Source organism: Salvelinus alpinus, chromosome 12 (assembly GCF_045679555.1).
Source record: "Salvelinus alpinus chromosome 12, SLU_Salpinus.1, whole genome shotgun sequence".
Lineage (NCBI taxonomy): Eukaryota > Metazoa > Chordata > Actinopteri > Salmoniformes > Salmonidae > Salvelinus > Salvelinus alpinus.
In genome coordinates, this window is record NC_092097.1 from 34,698,595 (window position 1) to 34,720,253 (window position 21,659).

The 21,659-nt window shown below is 43.6% G+C and overlaps 2 long non-coding RNA genes across 3 annotated transcripts; one reads left to right on the forward strand and one right to left on the reverse strand.

Moving 5' to 3' along the window:
* Window positions 1–1,468: 1,468 nt before the first annotated feature.
* Window positions 1,469–11,269, reverse strand: LOC139535976 (uncharacterized). Of its 2 annotated transcripts, XR_011667234.1 has the most exons (3): window positions 11,109–11,269; window positions 9,995–10,097; window positions 1,469–2,069 (listed from the first exon to the last, which is right to left on the reverse strand). It is a non-coding gene; the product is annotated as an uncharacterized lncRNA (long non-coding RNA). The 2 variants fall into 2 exon arrangements; XR_011667233.1 differs by lacking the exon at window positions 1,469–2,069 and having other exon boundaries at window positions 9,221–10,097.
* On the forward strand, window positions 10,093–19,902 carry LOC139535977 (uncharacterized). Its single transcript, XR_011667235.1, has 2 exons — window positions 10,093–10,263; window positions 19,622–19,902. It is a non-coding gene; the product is annotated as an uncharacterized lncRNA (long non-coding RNA).
* Window positions 19,903–21,659: the final 1,757 nt, after the last annotated feature.

Sequence of the window (21,659 nt, forward strand, 5' to 3'; positions counted from 1 at the left end):
CTATACTGACTAACTATGGCTCAAATCAAATCAAAAGCAAGCACCCACAACTCTGCTACTTCAACCAGTAGTCTGGCCCTCAAGCCCTTTGATGTCAGAGCATGTGTACAGGGCCCTCGCCCTCTTACTGTGATTCATTTACTTCACATTATTCAAGTTCACTTTCAGGGATTTTCTGATAGTGTCTTTTCATATCCATCACAATATGTATAATGCCTTGGCTAGGCTGGGAATTGTAGTAGTGCTCTCCCACTAAAATGTGTGGGCTGTCTTTGACAATGTGCCAAAGCAGGCTAGTACTGAGGACCACATTTAAGAGGACAAAGCGAGCGAAGCCTCTCAGCTCCATACATAACACTCACTATGCTTCAAATTCAGGCCTCCACTATGCATGAGTGACCATGAAACACACTCCACACAGACTGCCGTGGTTACTGCCAATACACACAGGCTTGCATTTCTTCCCGAGAAAATGTGTCTGAAATGAGAAGCTAAATTTAGAAGCCTCGGAGAACGGATCAGTCCAGTCCTCAGACACTCAACGTTCTAGCCTCTCTGACTCCATGAATGAACCAAACCTATTGGTAGACCATGTGTCTTTCATCTCATGGGGTTGTTTGTGTGTGTGTGCAACACATTCATGCCTGCATTCCTTCATGTATATCCGTTCCAACGGGGACCAGGAAGATCATAGGACACAATATAAAAGTAGAGTTTATAACGGCAACTTGGCCCATAATAAACTGTTACAGGTTGTTCCATTCATTCAGCTGCTGGTTGTCAGATGAACAGTGATACTTTGATACTTGTTATGAGGGGTCCTTGTCTTCAAAGAGGGATCCTTGTCTTCTGGCCCTTCTTACTAGCCTGGCAAGGCAGTATAAACAGTAGGGCCGGGATGATACCGGTATTGCAATATTTTTTGTAATGGCAAAAATGAAAACACGAAGCAGACCAAACTCTGTGGTCCTTTAAAAACCTGCTATGCGTAAAATATTGTGTGCTATAGCTTGGATAATACATGTGACTCTGGATGACAACATAATGATGTTTGTTTCCAATATTAGGGTGGTTTTCCTACAGAAGTGACATCCGCTTCGTGCTTTGTTTCCTTGCCACAATACTAACTAGTATCGCGATACTGGTATCGTCCCGGCCCTAATAAACACATCTGGGATCAGTCTACTACTCTACTATACAGAACCTCCCTGAGCCCTATGTATACACTGTGGTGCTCATTCTCTCTCTCTGGCTGCCAGTCATGAGGTCAGCAAGTACTTGTGTTTGCTGCTCTGTTGCGTCTGCCCAGTAGGAACCGCCAGCACAGGCACCTTCTCCTGGCTGGAGGGCACCTTGCAGGCCTTGTAGAGAATGAGGAAGAGGACGAGGAGGAGGATGGCCACCAACGCATTGCAGGTGATGGCCACCACAGCTGCAGTCGACAGCCCCAGGCTCTCCTCAGACTCCATGACACAAACCAAACAGGACCCGAGTCACGCAACACTAGAGTGGCTCTCTGTTTGACTGTTTATAGTGATCAGACTTGCTCCATAGTCCACCTGTGCAATGTGAAATAGTCTCAGAGTATATGGTGTGAATGTATTCTGATATCTATGGGTGGGTAGACTGGCACCAACTAGGATGATTTAAAATGTGAGGGCTCAGAGCTCTCGATGTTGTGATACTTATGCAGGACAGATGTCATCCATGCATTATGGTACTATCAGTCCCAGATAGGCATCTGTGCTTTCATTTTGGAGGGAAATTAAAATTCAATCCTCAATTTACTTAAACAAAAATAAAATGTGTTCCAGTGATACAGCACTGTATTGGAGAGATTGACTGTGCTATAATTTTCAAATCTCTCGCTCTCTTTCTATTTTCTCTGGAGTGAGTCTTCAACACTGTCCCTGCTTTGTCTCAGCGCCAATCAGGGCCCGGCGATCGTGACCCCAAGGGTCAAACAGATGCCGCTGACTCTCCATGATGATGGTCCACAGTGATGGTAGCGCAGGCTAGACGTGATCTGGACTGGTCTCTGCCAGTTGGCTGCAGCGGTTACCCCACCCCTGCAATGGAAAACAAATGAGAAAGGTTAGGAGGGGAGGGAGGAATTTCAAAGGTTCACCTAAACAAATTGTCTGGAGAAGGGGGTTAGATGCCAACACAAGCCAATGTTGAATTTCAGAATTTAAGGTTAGGTTAAGGGGTAGGGTTTGCACAGCATGTCAGAAGAGTTACTCTTTCAGAACTCTTGATGCACAAAATGCTTCTCCCGGTCTATTCATACTAGGCTTCAAACATTCAGTCTTGCTTGTCTTGTCCCACTTACATGTAACATCGGTTCCCTCACCTCTTAATGGTCCACTGCCAACTTTACATCACAGAGACACACAGGCAGAAACACCACATCACAGAGACACACATTCTGAAACACCACATGCTGATCTTCTAAATGTAGCATGTGGGGAGGGAGATTTAAAATGCTGCTCTTACACCGTATGTTTCTATTTAACACATTTGCATACCCATGCATAAATGGTCTTGAAAAGCATCAAGTGTGTATAAGGGAACATTTGTGTACATAGAGTGCATCACAAATTTGGGACGCAGACGTACAGTACATGTGTGAATCAAATGCAGATGCTGTTCTCACACATTTCTATTTAACACATTTGTTTATCTGTGAATTTTTCATGGCATGCTTGAAAAGCTTCAGACCATTTTCCATAGCTAGATAGGAGTCGCAGGTAGATGTCTCCAGTGCAGTTTTCAGAATAGGTTTAAAGGTAGACTCCATGACATCATCATACCCAGTGGGGAAACTTCCTGCTTATAGACATCAACAACAGAATTCAAATCTGTCAAGAAGACTGCCACTATCGGATCTCCCCAGTTTGCACCCTGCCTTGATGCACGCCCCCAAACTAAGCAGGAAACTATGTGTACAATGTAAGAAAGATTCCAAAAATTGTTGTTCATTTTACCAAGGTATACAAAGAGAGATAGTTAAGAGGGCGATATGAGGAAGAAAACTGGTTCCGATACAATCTATTGTGTAGTTATCTTACAAGTGAAGCAGGTGGTGCCAGTAAGTATAGGTAGATATGTGTCTCAGAATTGTTTTTGAATTAAGCACAGGTGGCTGGTGGCTCCTTAATTGGAGAGGATGGAATGGAATAAATGGAATGGTATCGAACTCATCAAGCACATGGTTTCCCGGATGACCGTGTGATCTCTCTCTCCATGGCCGATGTGAGCAAAACGTTTAAACAGTTTAACAATCACAAGGCTGCCGGGCCAGATGGAATACCAGGGCGCGTTCTCAAAGCATACGCAGACCAGCTGGCAAGTGTCTTTACAGACATTTTCAATCTATCCTTATCCCAACATTTAATCCCAACATATTTCAAGTTGACCACCATTGTCCCTGTTCCCAAGAGCTCCAAGGTAAACTGCCTAAATGACTATCGCTCTGTAGCACTCACATCTGTAATTATGAAGTGCTTTGAAAGGCATCAACATCAACACCATCATCCCAGACACCCTGGACTCACTCCAATTCGCATACCGACCCAAAAGACCTACAGATGACACAATCTCAACTGCACTTCACAATGCCGTCTCCCACCTGGACAAGAGGGGATATAACTATGTGAGAATGCTGTTCATAGACTACAGCTCAGCGTTCAACATCATAGTCCCCTTTAGCTCAACACCAAGCTAGGGACCCTGGGACTGAACCCCTCCCTCTGCAACTGGATCCTGGACATCCTGACGGGCCAGCCCCAGGTGGTGAGGGTAGGCAACAACACCTTCGCCATGCTGACCCTCAACACAGGGGCTCCTCAGGGGTGTGTGCTTAGTCTCCTCCTCTAGTCCCTGTTTACCCAAGACTGCGTGGCCGTGCACGACTCCAACACCATCATCAAGTTTGCTGACGACACAACGGTGGTAGGCCTGATCACCGACTGCGATGAGACAGCCTACAGGGAGGATAGAGACTTATCAGTGTGGTCCCAGGACAACAACCTCTCCCTCAACGTCAGTAAGACCAAGGGTTTGATTGTGAGCTGAAGAAGGGAGCGCAAGCCCCCATCCACATCGATGGGGCTTGGTATGGCAAATGCACCGCACTTGACCGCAAAGCGCTACAGGGGTTGTGAGGACAGCTTAGTACATCATTGGGGCCGAGCTCCCTGACATCCAGGACCTCTCTATGAGGTGGTGTCAGAGGAAGGCCTAAATAATTGCCAAAGACTCCAGCCACCCAAGAAATAGACTGTTCACTCTGCTACCGTCCAGCAAACGATACCGGTACAAACGGTACAAGCCAGACTACGGTTTGCAACTGCACATGGGGACAAAGATCGTACTTTTTTGGAGAAATGCCCTCTGGTCTGATGAAACAAAAATAGAACTGTTTGGCCATAATGACCATCGTTACGTTTGGAGGTAAAAGGGGGATGCTTGTAAGCCAAAGAACACCATCCCAACCGTGAAGCACGGGGGTGGCAGCATCATGTTGTGTGGGTGCTTTGCTGCAGGAGGGACTGGTGCACTTCACAAAATAGATGGCATCATGAGGTAGGAAAATGATGTGGATATATTGAAGCAACATCTCAAGACATCAGTCAGGAAGTTAAAGCTTGGTCGCAAATGGGTCTTCCAAATGGACAATGACCCCAAGCATACTTCCAAAGTTGTGGCAAAATGGCTTAAGGACAACAAAGTCAAGGTATTGGAGTGGCCATCACAAAGCCCTGACCTCAAGCCTATAGAAAATGTGTGGGCAGAACTGAAAAAGCGTGTGTGAGCAAGGAGGTCTACAAACCTGACTCAGTTACACCAGCTCTGTCAGGAGGAATGGGCCAAAATTCACCCAACTTATTGTGGGAAGCTTGTGGAAGGCTAACCGAAACATTTGACCCAAGTTAAACAATTTAAAGGCAATGCTACCAAATACTAATTGAGTGTATGTAAACTTCTGACCCACTGGGAATGTGATGAAAGAAATAAAAGCTGAAATAAATCATTCTCTCAACTATTATTCTGACATTTCACATTCTTAAAATAAAGTGGTGATCCTAACTGACCTAAACAGGGAATTAAATGTCAGGAATTATGAAAAACTGAATTTAAATATATTTGGCTAAGGTGTATGTAAACTTCCGACTTCAACTGTACATACAAACACACACATATAACACACACATGCAAACTGACACAACACACACACACACACACACACACACACACACACACACACACACACACACACACACACACACACACACACACACACACACACACACTCACACTCACACTCACACTCACACACTCACACAGACACTTTTACACTCATTATTTGCTGCTGCTACTCTGTTCTTTATTTTACTCTTATTATTATCTATTCTGATGCCTAGTCACTTTACCCTGCCTTCATGTACATAATATCTACCTCAAATACCTCTGCACTTTCATCTGGTACTGGTACTCTCTGTATATAGCTCCATTATTTTGTATTTTATTTTATTCCCCTGTTACTATTTTAGTTGTATTTTTTAACTCTGCATTGTTGGGAAGGGCTCGTAAGCAAGCATTTCACAGTAAAGTCTACACCAGTTGTATTCGGAGCATGTGACAAATACAATTTTATTTTGTGTGTGTGTGTTTGTTTGTTTGTCAGTAACAGAAGAGAGCAGCTGCAGTAATCACATCGGGGGGGGGGGGGGGGGGGATATGGATATAGATATATCTAGAATTCTCTCTCAACTCTCCCACTCTCTCTGCCCAATCACACCACTGCACAGAGTGATAAAGAAGGCGAGACAGAACTGTAGGCCTCTCCAAATCCTCTTCCAACGGGAGAGACGGCCAGGGAGGGGCCATCAATGCCAAAAGATGTCAGAAGCGATATGAACTGTGGAGAGGAGAACAGAGTGTTCATAATTACACAGAGGTCTATGGAAGGGGGAGGTGGGGGTCTACATGGCACAATGAGCTGTATTTTTATAAAGGCTCCTGTCACACCACGCAATGACTTTCAGCTTGGCTCTTGGCATGGAGGATGGCCAAATAGCATATTATTTTGGGGTTCACCGCTAAGGGGAACACTGTGTGAGCACAAAAAAAACAGTCCGTTGCATGCACACATGCACAAACACGTGCATGCACACACACACACACACACACACACACACACACACACACACACACACACACACACACACACACACACACACACACACACACACACACACACACAAACCTGGCCTATAAAGGATGAGATTCTAGTGATTCATATGACAGACGAGGGCAACATAATTTCCTGGGAGATAAATATACAGACACCTCAGAATACCCGGGCAGGCAGCCTTGAGATCAGAGTCAGCTGTGTTTGTCAGCCTGAACGTGGGAAGCACGTGCACAGCAGATAGGCACATCGTCTGCCAGCGCATGGGCAGGAAGGAAAGACTCCTTTCCAAAGAAGTGGTACACAAGAGCTGGTGATACCAAGATACTGATACTGGTGAGTAAGAGCAAGCATCTCCCAGCAGAGAGAGGGCAGAACCGTGTTCTTCAATCCTGGTGCTGGAGACTCAAAGGACGTGCAAGCTTTTGTTCCAGCCAAGTATTAACACACATGACTTTAATAATCAAGGGCTTGATGATTAGTCGATTAGATGAGTGGGTTGTTTTAATCTTGGGCTGGAATAAATTCCTGCACATCCTGTGGGTTCCCAGGACCAGGAATGTGTTACGTTTTTGGTTCTTCTAGTAGAGGGCAATGCATTATTTATTACAATTTTTAAAAAATATATATATTTTACCCCTTTTTCTCCCCAATTTTGTGATATCCAATTGCGATCCAATCTCATCGCTACAACTCCCCAACAGGCTCAGGAGAGGCGAAGGTCGAGTCATGCGTCCTCTGAAACATGACCCGCCAAACCGCGCTTCTTAACACCTGCTCGCTTAACCCAGAAGCCAGCTGCACCAATGTGTCTGAGGAAACACTGTTCAACTGACGACCAAGTCAGCCTGCAAGCACCCGGCCCGCCACAAGGAGTCGCTAGAGTGCAATGAGCCAAGTAAAGCCCCCCCGGCCAAACCCTCCCCTAACCCGGATGACGCTGGGTCAACTGTGCGCCGCCCTATGGGATACCCGGTCACGGCCGGTTGTGACAGAGCCTGGGATCGAACCCCAGGCTGTAGTGACGACGCAACACTGCGATGCAGTGCCTTAGACCGCACGCAGCACCACTCGGGAGGCCCAATTATTACTTATTTAATACTTATGCATTACTTTTTATTAGAACATTTGTGAATGATGTATTACCACTTAAATTATGTAAGAGTAACACTAATGTTATAGAGGGGACACAAGGCAGCTGTTCTATTTGTTATGAAACCCTCGTACTAAGCTTGACTTCCATTTTGTTATTGCTAAAAGTCGAGCTTCAAAAGGACAAATAACAAATGTCTTGTAAATCCCGGGGGTAGTATGGAGAACGAACACATTGCCTCAGAACTGTGGATTGTAGGTCAGAGAGAGGAAACATAGCTGGGTTTGGATGTATACAGTGCATTAGGAAAGTATTCAGACCACTTAACTTTTTCCACATTTTGTTACATTACAGCCTTATTCTAAAATTGATTAAATAAATACAAATCCTCATCAATCTACACACACTACCTCATAATGACAAAGAGAAAACAGCTATAGACATTTTTAAAATGTATTTTTTTTTAAACTTTAAAAAAAACTTATTTACATAAGTATTCAGACCATTTGCTATGAGACTCAAAATTGAGCTCAGGTGCATCCTGTTTCCAATGATCATCCTTGAGATGTTCCTACAACTTGACTGGAGTCCACCTGTGGTAAACTCAATTGATTGGACATGATTTGGAAAGGCACACACCTGTCTGTATAAGGTACCACAGTTGAAAGTGCATGTCAGAGAAAAAACCAAGCCATGAGGTCGAAGGAATTGTCCGTAGAGCTCAGAGACAGGATTGTGTCAAGACACAGATCTGGGGAAGGGTGCCAAAACATTTCTGCAGCATTGAAGGTCCCCATAAACACAGTGGCCTCCATCATTTTTAAATGGAAGAAGTTTGGAACCAACAAGACTCTTCCAAGAGCTGGCCGCTTGGCCAAACTGATCAATCGGGGGAGAATGGCCATGGTCAGGGAGGTGACCAATAACCCAATGGTCACTCTGACAGACCTCCAGAGTTCCTCTGTGGAGATGGGAGAACCTTCCAGAAGGGCAACCACCTCTGGAGCACTCCACCAATCAGGCCTTTATGGTAGATTGGCCAGACGGAAGCCACTCCTCAGTAAAAGGCTCATGACAGACCGCTTGAAGTTTGCCAAAAGGCACCTCTCAGACTCTCAGACCATGAGAAACAAAATTATTTGGTCTGATGAAACCAAGATTGAACTCTTTGTCCTGAATGCTAAGCGTCACGTCTGGAGGAAACCTGGCACCATCCCTACGGTGAAGCATGGTGGAGGCAGCATCATGTTATGGGGATGTTTTTCAGCGGCATTGACTGGGAGACTAGTCAGGAGAGGGAAAGATGAATGGAGCAGAATACAGAGAGATCCTTGATGAAAACTTGCTCCAGATCACTCAGGACCTCAGACTGAGGCGAAGGTTCACCTTCCAACAGGAGAACGAACCTAAGCACACAGCCAAGACAATGCAGGAGTGGCTTCGGGACCAGTCTCTGAATGTCCTTGAGTGGCCCAGCCATAGCTGTCCAATAATACATTGTAGGATGGTAGTGAAAACATCAAAACTATGAAATATCACATGGAATCATGTAGTAACCAAAAAAGTGTTAAACAAATCAAAATATATTTTAGATTTTAGATTCTTCAAAGTAGCCACCCTTTGCCTTGATGACAGCTTTGCACAACTTGGCATTTGACTGGTACTGTACAAATAAATGTTTTCATTTTCACTGGGTGTGAAGTGCACTGGGCCTTTACTAGTCCTGTATTAGCAGACAGGTATAGCCGTCTGTAGAGCGGGCAATAAATAATAATCTGCACTGACATTGCATTAACTTCCTTCGATAGAAAAGGGCAACTGGTCCATAACGTTTATTTCCATTCTATGCAGAGGCAATTAACAGTGATTCTGGGCCTCTTACTTTGACTGCATCATTGATCAATGTCATTGAAATCGATGAAAATACAATAGTCAGCTCATTGTATTTTTTATTAAGAAAGCGCATTGAACAGATAACATTCTCTACTATGACACATAGTATCATGTCTGTAGAAAAATACATCTGAGTATTACAAGACCAGCTTATCCTCTTGCCCAATATGAACCCCAAACAAACTGTCACTTAATGGTTTTTATGGATACACTTAATCAATCATAGTAGCTTGGAGACTTGGGTTGATCTCAGTTGAATTTATTTGATTCCTCTCTCCTCTGTCTTCGCGTCCACAAAACACATTGGAGGAGAACATACGAGGTTCCTCCGCTCAGATGTTCTCCTCCGATGCATTTTGAGAAGGAGGAATGGAGAGAGGAGGCAAGGATTCAAGGAAATACAATTAGGATTCATTCACCCTTGGAGACTTCGAATCGGACACATGAGCAGAAACCAAGAATACGCACAGAGATAGGCACAAAACCTACTCACTCATATCCTTGTGGTTTGACAACCATTAGAGCACCTGTCAAAAAAATTACTTCCTTCACTTAAAGATGCAGTCCGGGATCTTAAGCGCAACAGATTCGTAACATATGGAACAAATTGCAAAAATATTATTACTTTTTTTGCAGGACAAAACATACTGTATCATACGAAATAGATGACGTAGTACACAACTAGATGACATAGTACACCAAAGTGAGCACCACTTTCAAAACAACAACAAACCACCCCTTCTCTCTGAATGTCTCATTGGCCAAGAGGGCAGACAGAAGCATGCCAGTAGTCCAGAGGCAGCAGAACGAACCGTCTGGATCAGCAGAGGGGGTGTTGCTGCTGCTGTTGCTGCTGCATCACAGTGGAAGTCTTCCCAAGCCTATCACCATTGCAGGACTGGCCTGGGCATCCATCTGAGATAATTCCAAAGGTCTGAGTCACTGTCAGCTTGGGTCTCTCTCGTCTCTACATCATACTGCCATCTCAAGGCTGTGTTTACACAGCAGGCTTATATAAGTACATCGAGACTGCAAGGCTGTAACCCATTGCCATCACCAAACTTGATATCTTCATTTTTAGGTATGTCATGATATGCAGTTTTTACGCTTTACTTTGCAGAGCTGTGTTCAGTTCAGTTGTTGCATGTAGGGGTTTCTGACTGCAGTCTCCTCTTCAGCAAGTCAAATGCATGCTTGACTGGACTAGCTTTCCACTTTTCTGTCCTATGAATTCCTTGGTTGGATTGACTCAAAACACACTGTAAATCGAACCAAGCAGTTCATAGGACAGAAAAGTGGAAAGCTAGTCCAGTCAAGCATGCATTTGACTTTGAGGGATGTTTTGCTTAATGGTAAATTGCCACCAAATGAGTGAATATTCTGCTAAGTGAGTAGGATTAATGCCACAATCTTCCTCCCAGCCTAAAACCAGACTGCCACTTGGTTATTTAAAGCTGAGGGATGGGGCTGGAGAAATGTAACAATTTTCACGTTCAGATGAAGCTATGGATGCATAGACAGTCCATGAGCTCAAAATTATACTTTATTATGTTGAAACTATATTTATTTTTATTTATTTAACTAGGCAAGTCAGCATTGTTTATAAATATTGTTTATAAACATTAAACAATCTTTATTTTGTATCTATATTCTGGGTTATGATAGGGTAGGACAAGTAATGATGATTAATTTATTTTCTTGAAGAATCATCAATGAGTGTATCACTAATTGAAATGAGCATTGAACAGCTGTAAATATTGCATACTCTACCTTTAAAGCGAAAAAGCAAAGGCTTTATTGATGCATGCGCATGTGTGCGGGCATTATCTCTCACCTACTACACAGCCTCTGGAATAGGCACAACACTATCATATATATAAACATAACAGTGAGGCCAAAAATACAATAACACAAATAGCACAATACCTCTTGAACACAGATGTAGATGTGTAGCCTAATTCTTCTCTGGATAAGCGTCCGAATATTGCCAACTACTTCTAGCACACGGACTGTCTGGCTCCAGTCTGCTGCTCTTGCCTCCCAGCGCCTCGCGCAGCGAAATGCTCGTAGCCTACTCTAAATCGCGTGATTTGTCAACTGTTACGCCAGCAATTTTAAATGAATCTGTGGATTAATCTACAAAATAAACGTGTTTTTTAAAAATATGGAAATATAAACAAAACGTTCAAATATAGTTTTTATGGAAATATTTTGTTCTAATAGGAATACATCGTTATTGGAGAAAATGTCTCAACCAAAATTTTTACCTTAAGGTGCGTTTGCATTAGGACTTTTATTTTTATACAAATGTCATTCTGTAAGTGCTATCTGCTGCTGGCAGAACACAGTTTACAGTGCAACAATGTGTGTGCGTGTGTGTTTGTGTGGGTTTGTCAGCTCATAAACAACATCATCAGAGTCCAGACCCTTCTTATGGCAGGTCTCCTAAAACACAACCAGCTAATACAAATATCCCTCAACAACCACCTAATACATCAACAATCATCTAATACAAAGATCCCTCAACAACCATCTAGTTAAGATGGCGCCAGAGAAGAAGGCTGACTGCCTTCTGAGAATTCGTAGGCGATTGAATTAACCCCCACTGCCTTCCATTCTGCTAGAAAACGTACAATCTTTGGAAAATAAAATCGATGACTTACGCGGAAGATTAAACTACCAACGGGACATTCAAAACTGTAATATCTTATGGAGTCGTGGGTGAACGATGACATTATCAACATACAGCTGGCTGGTTATACGCTATATCGGCAGGATAGAACAGCGGCGTCTGGTAAGACAAGGGGCGGCGGACTATGTATAAATAACAGCTGGTGCACGATATCTAAGGAAGTCTCGAGGTTTTGCTCGTGTGAGGTAGAGTATCTCATGATAAGCTGTAGACCACACTTCTACCTACAGAGTTTTCATCTGTATTTTTCGTAGCTGTCTACATACCACCACAGACGGAAGCTGGCACTAAGACCACACTCAATGAGCTGTATTCCGCAATAAGCAAACAGGAAAACGCTCACCCAGAGGTGGCGTTCCTAGTGGCCGGGGACTTTAATGCAGGGAAACTTAAATCTATCCTACCAAATTTCTATCAGCATGTTAAATGTGCAACCAGAGGGAAAGAAATTCTGGACCACCTTTACTCCACACACAGAGACGCATACAAAGCTCTCCCTCGCCCTCCATTTGGCAAATCTGACCATAATTGTATCCTACTGATTCCTGCTTACAAGCAAAGATTTAAGCAGGAAGCACCAGTGACTCGATCAATAAAACATGTGGTCAGATGAAGCAGATGCTAAGCTACAGGACTGTTTTGCTTGCACAGACTGGAATATGTTCCCGGGATTCCTCCGATGGCATTGAGGAGTACACCACATCAGTCATTGGCCCCACCATGACCGTTTGTACATACCCCAACCAGAAGCCATGGATTACAGGCAACATCCGCATTGACCTAAAGGGTAGAGTTGCCGCTTTCAACTTGTGGGACTCTAACCCGGAAGCTTATAAGAAATCCCGCTATGCCTTCCAACAAACCATCAAACAGGCAAAACGTCAATACAGATCGAATTGTACTACACCGGCTCTGATGCTCGTCGGATGTGGCAGGGCTTGCAAACCATCACAGACTGCAAAGGGAAGCAGAGCCACGAGCTGCCCAGTGACATGAGTCTACCAGACGAGGTAAACTACTTCAATGCTCGCTTTGAGGCAAATAACACTGAAATATGCATGAGAGCACCAGCTGTTCTGGAAGACTGTGTGATCCCGCTCTCCGCAGCCGATGTGAGTAAGACGTTTAAACAGGTCAACATTCACAAGGCCACAGGGCAAGATGGATTACCAGGACGTGTACTGCGAGCATGCGCTGACCAACTGGCAAGTGTCTTCACTGACATTTTTCACTGACACTCTCCCTGTCTGAGTCTGTAATACCAACATGTTTCAAGTAGACCATAGTCTTTGTGCCCAAGAACACTAAGGTAATCTGCCTAAATGACTACCGACCCGTAGCACTCACATCTGTAGCCATGAAGTGCTTTAAAAGACTGGTCATGGCTCACATCAACACCATTATCCCAGAAACCCTAGACTCACTCCAATTTGCATACCGCCCTAACAGATCCACAGATGACGCAATCTCCATTGCACTCCACACTGCCCTTTCCCACCTGGACAAAAGGAACACCTATGTGAGAATGCTATTCATTGACTACAGCTCAGCGTTCAACACCATAGTGCCCTCAAAGCTCATCAATAAGCTAAGGACCCAGGGACTAAACACCTCGCTCTGCAACTGGATCCTGGACTTCCTGATGGGCCGCCCCCAGGTGGTAAGGGTAAGTAACAACACATCCGCCACGCTGATCCTCAACACTGGGGCCCCTCAGGGGTGCATGCTCAGTCCCCTCCTGTACTCCCTGTTCACTCATGACTGCACGGCCAGGCATGACTCCAACACCATCATTAAGTTTGCCGATGACACAACAGTGGTAGGCCTGATCACCGACAACAACGAGACAGCCTATAGGGAGGAGGTCAGAGACCTGGCCGCGTGGTGCCAGAACAACAACCTCTCCCTCAACATGATCAAGACAAAGGAGATGATTGTGGACTACAGGAAAAAGAGGACCAAGCACGCTCCCATTCTCATCGACAGGACTGAAGTGGAGCAGTTTGAGAGCTTCAAGTTCCTTGGCGTCCACATCACCAACAAACTAACATGGCCCATCCACACCAAGACAGTCGTGAAGAGGCAACGACAAAACCTATTCCCCCTCAGGAGACTGAAAAGATTTGGCATGGGTCTTCAGATCCTCAAAAGGTTCTACAGCTGCACCATCGAGAGCATCCTGACTGGTTGCATCACTGCCTGGTATGGCAACTGTTCGGCCTCCGACCGCAAGGCACTACAGAGGGTAGTGCGTACGGCCCAGTACATCACTGGGGAAAAGTTTCCTGCCATCCAGGACCTCTATTCCAGGCAGTGTCAGAGGAAGGCCCTAGAAATTGTCAAAGACTCCAGCAACACTAGTCATAGACTGTTTTCTCTGCTACTGCATGGCAAGCGGTACCGGAGCACCAAGCCTAGGTCCAAAAGGCTTCTAAACAGCTTCTACCCCCAAGTAGCGGTACCCCCCTGTATATAGTCTCGCTATTGTTATTTTACTGCTGCTCTTTAATTACTTGTTACTTTTTATTTCGTATTCTTATTTGTTTATTTATTTTTTAACTGCATTGTTGGTTAGGGGCTCGTAAGTAAGCATTTCACTGTTGTATTCGGCGCATGTGACTAATCAAATTTGATTTGATTTAGTACAAAGATCCCTCAACAACCAGCTAATTCAAAGATCCCTCAACAACCAGCTAATTCAAAGATCCCTCAACAACCACCTAATACAAAGATCCCTCAACAACCACCTAATACAAAGATCCCTCAACAACCACCTAATACAAAGATCCCTCAACAACCACCTAATACAAAGATCCCTCAACAACTATCTAATACACAGATCCCTCAACAACCACCTTAATTCTGCATTAAATACTCTCAAAAGTGTTGAAGTGTGTATAGAATGGTGACTGATGATGTTGTTTTCTTACAAGCTATATAGTTTTTGCTCAAATCCAATAACTTCAAATCAAATTTTATTTTGTCACGTGCTTCGTAAACAAAAGGTGTAGACTAACAGTGAAATGCTAATTTATGGGCCTTTCCCATCAATGCATAGAGAAAGATAGAGAAATAAATACAAAAAAACTTGGCTTTATACACGGGGTGCTCGTACCGAGTCGATGTGCAGGGGTACGAGGTAATTGAGGTAGATACTGTATGTACATATACAGTACCAGTCAAAAGTTTGGACACACCTACCCATTTATTTTTACTATTTTGTACATTGTGGAATAATAGTGAAGACATCAAAGCTATGAAATAACACATATGGAATCATGTATTAACCAAAAAAGTGTTAAACAAATCACATCAACTGTTCAGAGAAGACTGCGTGAATCATGCCTTCATGGTCGAATTGCTGCAAAAAGACCACTGCTAAAGGATACCAATAATAATAAGAGACTTGCTTGGGCCAAAAAACACGAGCAATGGACATTAGACCGGTGAAAATCTGTCCTTCGGTCTGATGACTCAGAGATCTTCACAGTGAGATTTTTACTTCCAACTGCCATGTCTATGTGAGACGCAGAGTAGGTGAACGGAATCCCACTGTGAAGCATTGAGGAGGAGGTGTGATGGTGTGTGGGTGCTTTGCTGGTGACACTGTCAGTGATTTATTTAAAATTCAAGGCACACTTAACCAACATAGCTACCACAGCATCCTGCAGCATAATACCATCCCATCTGGTTTGCGCTTAGTGGGACTATCATTTGTTTCTCAACTGGACAATGACCCAAAACACACCTCCAGGCTGTGTAAGGGCTATTTGACCAAGAAGGAGAGTGATGGAGTGCTGCATCAGATGACCTGGCCTTCACAATCACTCGACCTTAACCCAATTGAGAGGGTTTGGGAGATTGGACCTCAGAGAGAGCGAAAAGTGCTCAGCATATATGTTGGAAAAGCATTCCAGGTGAAGCTGGTTGAGAGAATGCCAAGAGTGCACACAGATGTCATCAAGGCAAAGGGTGGCTACTTTGAAGAATCTCAAATATAAACTATATTTTGATTTGTTTAACACTTTTCTGGTTTTTACATGATTCCATATGTGTTAGTTCATAGTTTTGATGACTTCACTATTATTCGACAATGTATAAAATAGTAAAAATAAAGAAAAACCCTTGAATGGTACTTTTCATATAGGTAGGGATAAAATGATTGACAACAGGGTAGACAATAAACAGTAGCAGCAGCATGGGTGATAAGTCAAAAGAGTTAGCTATTTGGTTAACTATTCACCAATATCTTATGGCTTGGTGGTAGAAGCTGTTCAGGATCCTGTTGGTTCCCAGAATTGGTGCATCGGTATCGCTTTCCGTGCGGTAGCAGAGAGAACAGTTTTAGACTTGGGTGGCTGGAGTCTTTGACAATTTTTAGGGCCTTCCTCCCAAACTGCTTGGTATAGAGGTTCTGGATAGGCAGCCTGGTCTCATAGACTAGATGTAACATAGTAAATGTAAATCTGGGACACTCAAATTAATATGATGTGTTACGTTTAGTATGGTTACATAAGACAAATGGCTACTTAAACCTCTACCGCTTCTCTCTCCCGGATCCGGGATCCAGCTAAAAAGCTGACTAGCATAGCCTAGCCTAACGCGACAGGGATATCATATAATATAATTTTCATGAAATCACAAGTCCAATACAGCAAATGAAAGATAAACATCTTGTGAATCCAGCCATCATTTCCGATTTTTAAAATGTTTTACAGCGAAAACACAATATGTATTTCTATTAGCTAACCACAATAGCAAAAGACTCAACCGCATATTTTCACCATTTTTCTACCGCATAGGTAGCTATCACAAAACCGACCAAATAGAGATATAATTAGTCACTAACCAAAAAACAACTCATCAGATGACAGTCTTATAACATGTTATACAATAAATTTATGTTTTGTTCGAAAATGTGCATATTTGAGGTATAAATCATAGTTTTACATTGCAGCTACCATCAAAAATATCACCAAAGCAGCCAGAATAATTACAGAGAGCAACGTGAAATACCTAAATACTCATCATAAAACATTTATGAAAAATACATGGTGTACATAAAATGAAAGATAAACATCTTGTGAATCCAGCCAATATTTCCGATCTTTTAAGTGTTTTACAGCGAAAACACAATATAGCATTATATTAGCTTACCACAATAGCCAAACACACAAATGCATTTATTAGCAGCAAAAGGTAGCGATCGCAAAAACCAGCAAAATATATAAAATTAATCACTAACCTTGGACAACTTCATCAGATGACAGTCTTATAACATCAGGTTATACAATACACTTATGTTTTGTTCGAAAATGTGCATATTTAGAGCTGCAACCCGTGGTTATACATTGTGAAAATGTAGCATCGATTCCCCAGAATGTCAGGAGATATTTTGGACACTGACCTAATCTGACCAAAGAACTCATCATAAACTTTACTAAAAAATACATGTTGGATAGCAAATTAAAGATACACTGGTTCTTAATGCAACTGCCGTGTTAGATTTTTAAAAATAACTTTACGATAACAAACAGCTTACGTTATAGCGAGACAGCGCCCGCCAAAAACGGCAGATAATAGAAATAACATTTCCCACAGAAATACGAAATAACATCATAAATTGTTCTTACTTTTGCTGAGCTTCCATCAGAATCTTGTACAAGGAGTCCTTTGTCCAGAATAAATCGTTGTTTGGTTTTAGAATGTCCTTCTCTCCTGTCGAATTCGCTCCACAAGGCTAGCCATGTGGCGCGAACATGCCCATCTTCTCTTGACGCATAGAACGGAAAACTCCAAAAGTCCCATTAAACTTTGAATAAACTGATGAAACTCGGTTGAAAAAACCTACTTTATGATGTTTTTCTAATATGTATCAAATAAAAACAAAGCCGGAGATATTAGCCGTGTATACCGAACGCTTATCATAAGACAACATGGAGGTACTTCCCGCGCCTAGGTAGAGAAAGGAAATTCTGGACACGTCATTCCAAGAGCTCTTGTTCGGCCTCAGATCAAGCTAGACACCCCATTCCACCTTCCACTGCCTGTTGACATCTAGTGGAAGGCGTATGCAGTGCATGCAAATCCATAAATATAAGGCAATTGAATAGGCAGGCCCTGGAACAGAGCATCGTTTTCAGATTTTTCACTTCCTGTCTGGAAGTTTGCTGCAAAATGAGTTCTGTTTTACTCACAGATATAATTCAAACAGTTTTAGAAACTTGAGAGTGTTTTCTATCCAATAGTAATAATAATATGCATATTGTACGATCTAGAATAGAGTACGAGGCAGTTTAATTTGGGCACGATTTTTTACAAAGTGGAAACAGCGCCTCCATATTGACAAGAAGTTTTAAGGCAAAAACAAAAGTAGGGTGGTTGGTCGGGGTGGATGGGGTGGATGGGTGGGCGTATAACGCGAACGTCTAGCAACCCAAAGGTTGCAAGATTTAATTTCATCACTGATAACGTCAGTATTTTTGTCAATTACCAACTTTTCAACTATTTAGCTACTTAGTAAATACTTAGCATGCTAGCTAACCCTTCCCCTAACCTTAACCCTTTTAGCTAACCCTTCCCCTAACCTTAAGGTTAAAAAGTAGTAGGTAGTTGAAAAGTTAGTAATTAGCAAAAAAATTTAAGTTGTCCATGATGAGATTTGAACTTGCAACCTTTGGGTTCCTCTTCCCCTAACCCTTTAAGCTAACTCCTAAATGTAAGCCTAACTTTAACCCTAACCCCTAACCTAGCTAGGGTTAGGCTATACTTTACTTGTTACCCCTCTCTCTTCAACTCACACATTTCCAACCGTACAAAATATGCATATGTTTTAAATTGTGGCATAGGACTATGCTTCACTAGTAGTCCGTGACCTTATAAAATACACATTTTATTTGGCCTATTTGGAGTTCATTGATGCCACAAGGAAAGTATGTTGATACACAACATCTGGCATGATGAGGAGGCCATCTGAATCTGACACTTCTGTAATTTGATGAAACCTCTAATGATTCGTACCCTGTGTTTTGTGTGTTTAAAGATGTTTATTCACTTGTGTCTGAGGCCCCCTACTGGCCAAGAGACCATATCTCTATTTTGGGCCCTAATAGCCGATTTATGTGGTCCTGAGTCTACTGTGCTGGAGTCTACAGATAATTTTCCTTGTCTGTCTCTGTAGATCTCTCTGAAGTATGAGAGGAATGGTGAGTACAGACATACCCGTAGTGGATTCCTCATCGCTACCAACTGGGTTATGGCTGCTGCCCACTGCATTGAGAAAGTCAACACAAACACACTGCTGATATTGACCAGCACAAAACTTTCATAAAAAATATCAGTTAAGAAAAACAAGCATTGTGTTTGACCAATGTGAGAAATGATTAGGTCTATAGCTTTTCCTTATTCCTTCATCCAGTCTGAACCTGAATGATCATGTGCTTGTGTGCAAGCACAACCCGGCAGAGGCTGAGCACAGTTCTAAGGCCTACCTCCAGTCAGGAAAGGAATCCTCGTGCACAGACACCATAACCCCGTCCTGCTGTCAGTGGGGTACATTTCACTTGTAGGCCTGGCTTGTATAATGGCTTGTAAAAACACAGGTAACACAACACATACAATATATTCTGTATTTAAACAATTAGGTATTTGTGTTTATGCCTGTGTAAGGGCCAGGACAGTCTATGTACAGTATGTTCTCTTCCATTACATTGATGCTCATTATTCCCCTGCTTTGTGTGTGTTCCAGCCAGAGGCCCCACCCCCGACACCCTGCAGCAAGCCCTGATGCCCATGGTAACCTAACGTAGCAGGCCCTGATGCCCATGGTAACCTAGCGTAGCAGGCCCTGATGCCCATGGTAACCTAACATAGCAGACCCTGATGCCCATGGTAACCTAACGTAGCAGGCCCTGATGCCCATGGTAACCTAACATAGCAGGCCCTGATGCCCATGGTAACCTAACATAGCAGGCCCTGATGCCCATGGTAACCTAACGTAGCAGGCCCTGATGCCCATGGTAACCTAACGTAGCAGGCCCTGATGCCCATGGTAACCTAACATAGCAGGCCCTGATGCCCATGGTAACCTAACGTAGCAGGCCCTGATGCACATGGTAACCTAACGTAGCAGGCCCTGATGCCCATGGTAACCTAACGTAGCAGGTCCTGATGCCCATGGTAACCTAACGTAGCAGGTCCTGATGCCCATGGTAACCTAACGTAGCAGGCCATGATGCCCATGGTAACCTAACGTAGCAGGCCCTGATGCCCATGATAACCTAACATAGCAGGCCCTGATGCCCATGGTAACCTAGCGTAGCAGGCCCTGATGCCCATGGTAACCTAACGTAGCAGGCCCTGATGCCCATGGTAACCTAACATAGCAGGCCCTGATGCCCATGGTAACCTAACATAGCAGGCCCTGATGCCCATGGTAACCTAGCGTAGCAGGCCCTGATGCCCATGGTAACCTAACGGAGCAGGCCCTGATGCCTGACTGAGGGCTTGTAGGCCTGTGTGTTACAGGGAAGACATCCTCCTCCCTCATGTGGTACCCTTCCTGCAGGCTCATCCTGACATGACCTTCCAGCATGACAATGCCACCAGCCATACTGCTTGTTCTGTGCGTGATTTCCTGCAAGACAGGAATGTCAGTGTTCTGCCATGTCCAGCGAAGAGCCCAGATCTTAATCACATTGAGCACGTCTGGGACCTGTTGGATCGGAGGGTGAGGGCTAGGGCCATTCCCCCGAGAAATGTCCGGGAACTTGCAGGTGCCTTGGTGGAAGAGTGGGGTAACATCTCACAGCAAGAACTGGCAAATCTGGTGTAGTCCATGAGGAGGAGATGCACTGCAGTACTTAATGCAGCTGGTGGCCACACCAGATACCGACTGTTACTTTTGATTTTGACCCCCCCCTTTGTTCAGGGACACATTATTCCATTTCTGTTAGTCACATGTCTGTGGGACTTGTTCAGTTTATGTCTCAGTTGTTGAATCTTGTTATGTTCATACAAATATTTACACATGTTAAGTTTGCTGAAAATAAACGCAGTTGACAGTGAGAGGGCGTTTCTTTTTTTGCTGAGTTTATATACTGTGAAACAGGACATCCACACAACACTACTCTATCTGAAACCAACAGCCTTGATTGTTTTTAATTTTATTTACCTAGGCAAGTCAGTTAAGAACTTATTCTAATTTACAATGACTGCCTACCCCGGCCAAACCCTAACCTGGACAGCGCTGGGCTAATTGTGCAGCGCCCTATGGGACTCCCAAAAACGTCCGTTGTGATACAGCCTGAAATCAAACCAGGGTCTGTAGTGACGCCTCTAGCACTGAGATGCAGTCCCTTAGACCGCTGCGCCACTCGGGGGCCCCAGTGAAGAATCAGCAACACCTGTTTCCTCTTCATATCCACACTGGCTACTACAGATGAAATGTATAAGGAACAGGTCACAACCAGTTGTAGTCATTTAGCATTAAGCTATAATGGAGTGTCTACTGTATGTTACATTTCTGAAAAAGGAGAGGAGCTACAAAGTAGCACTAACCTAGCAGCCTCTGGCACAGGAAGCGTGTATGTGTATGGAGCAGCAGCAGAACCCGTTTCAGGTTTCTTTCTGCCAGTTCCACATCCCAAACCCAGGAGTTCCAAAGAAACATCAATCACACATACTTGTCTAAAAACTGTTTTCATTTGGAGTGTCTGAGGTGTGTCTCTTTGTGATGTGGTGTTTTAACCAGGAAGTTAGTTTAAGTTCCTTTAAAGTGTAGAGAT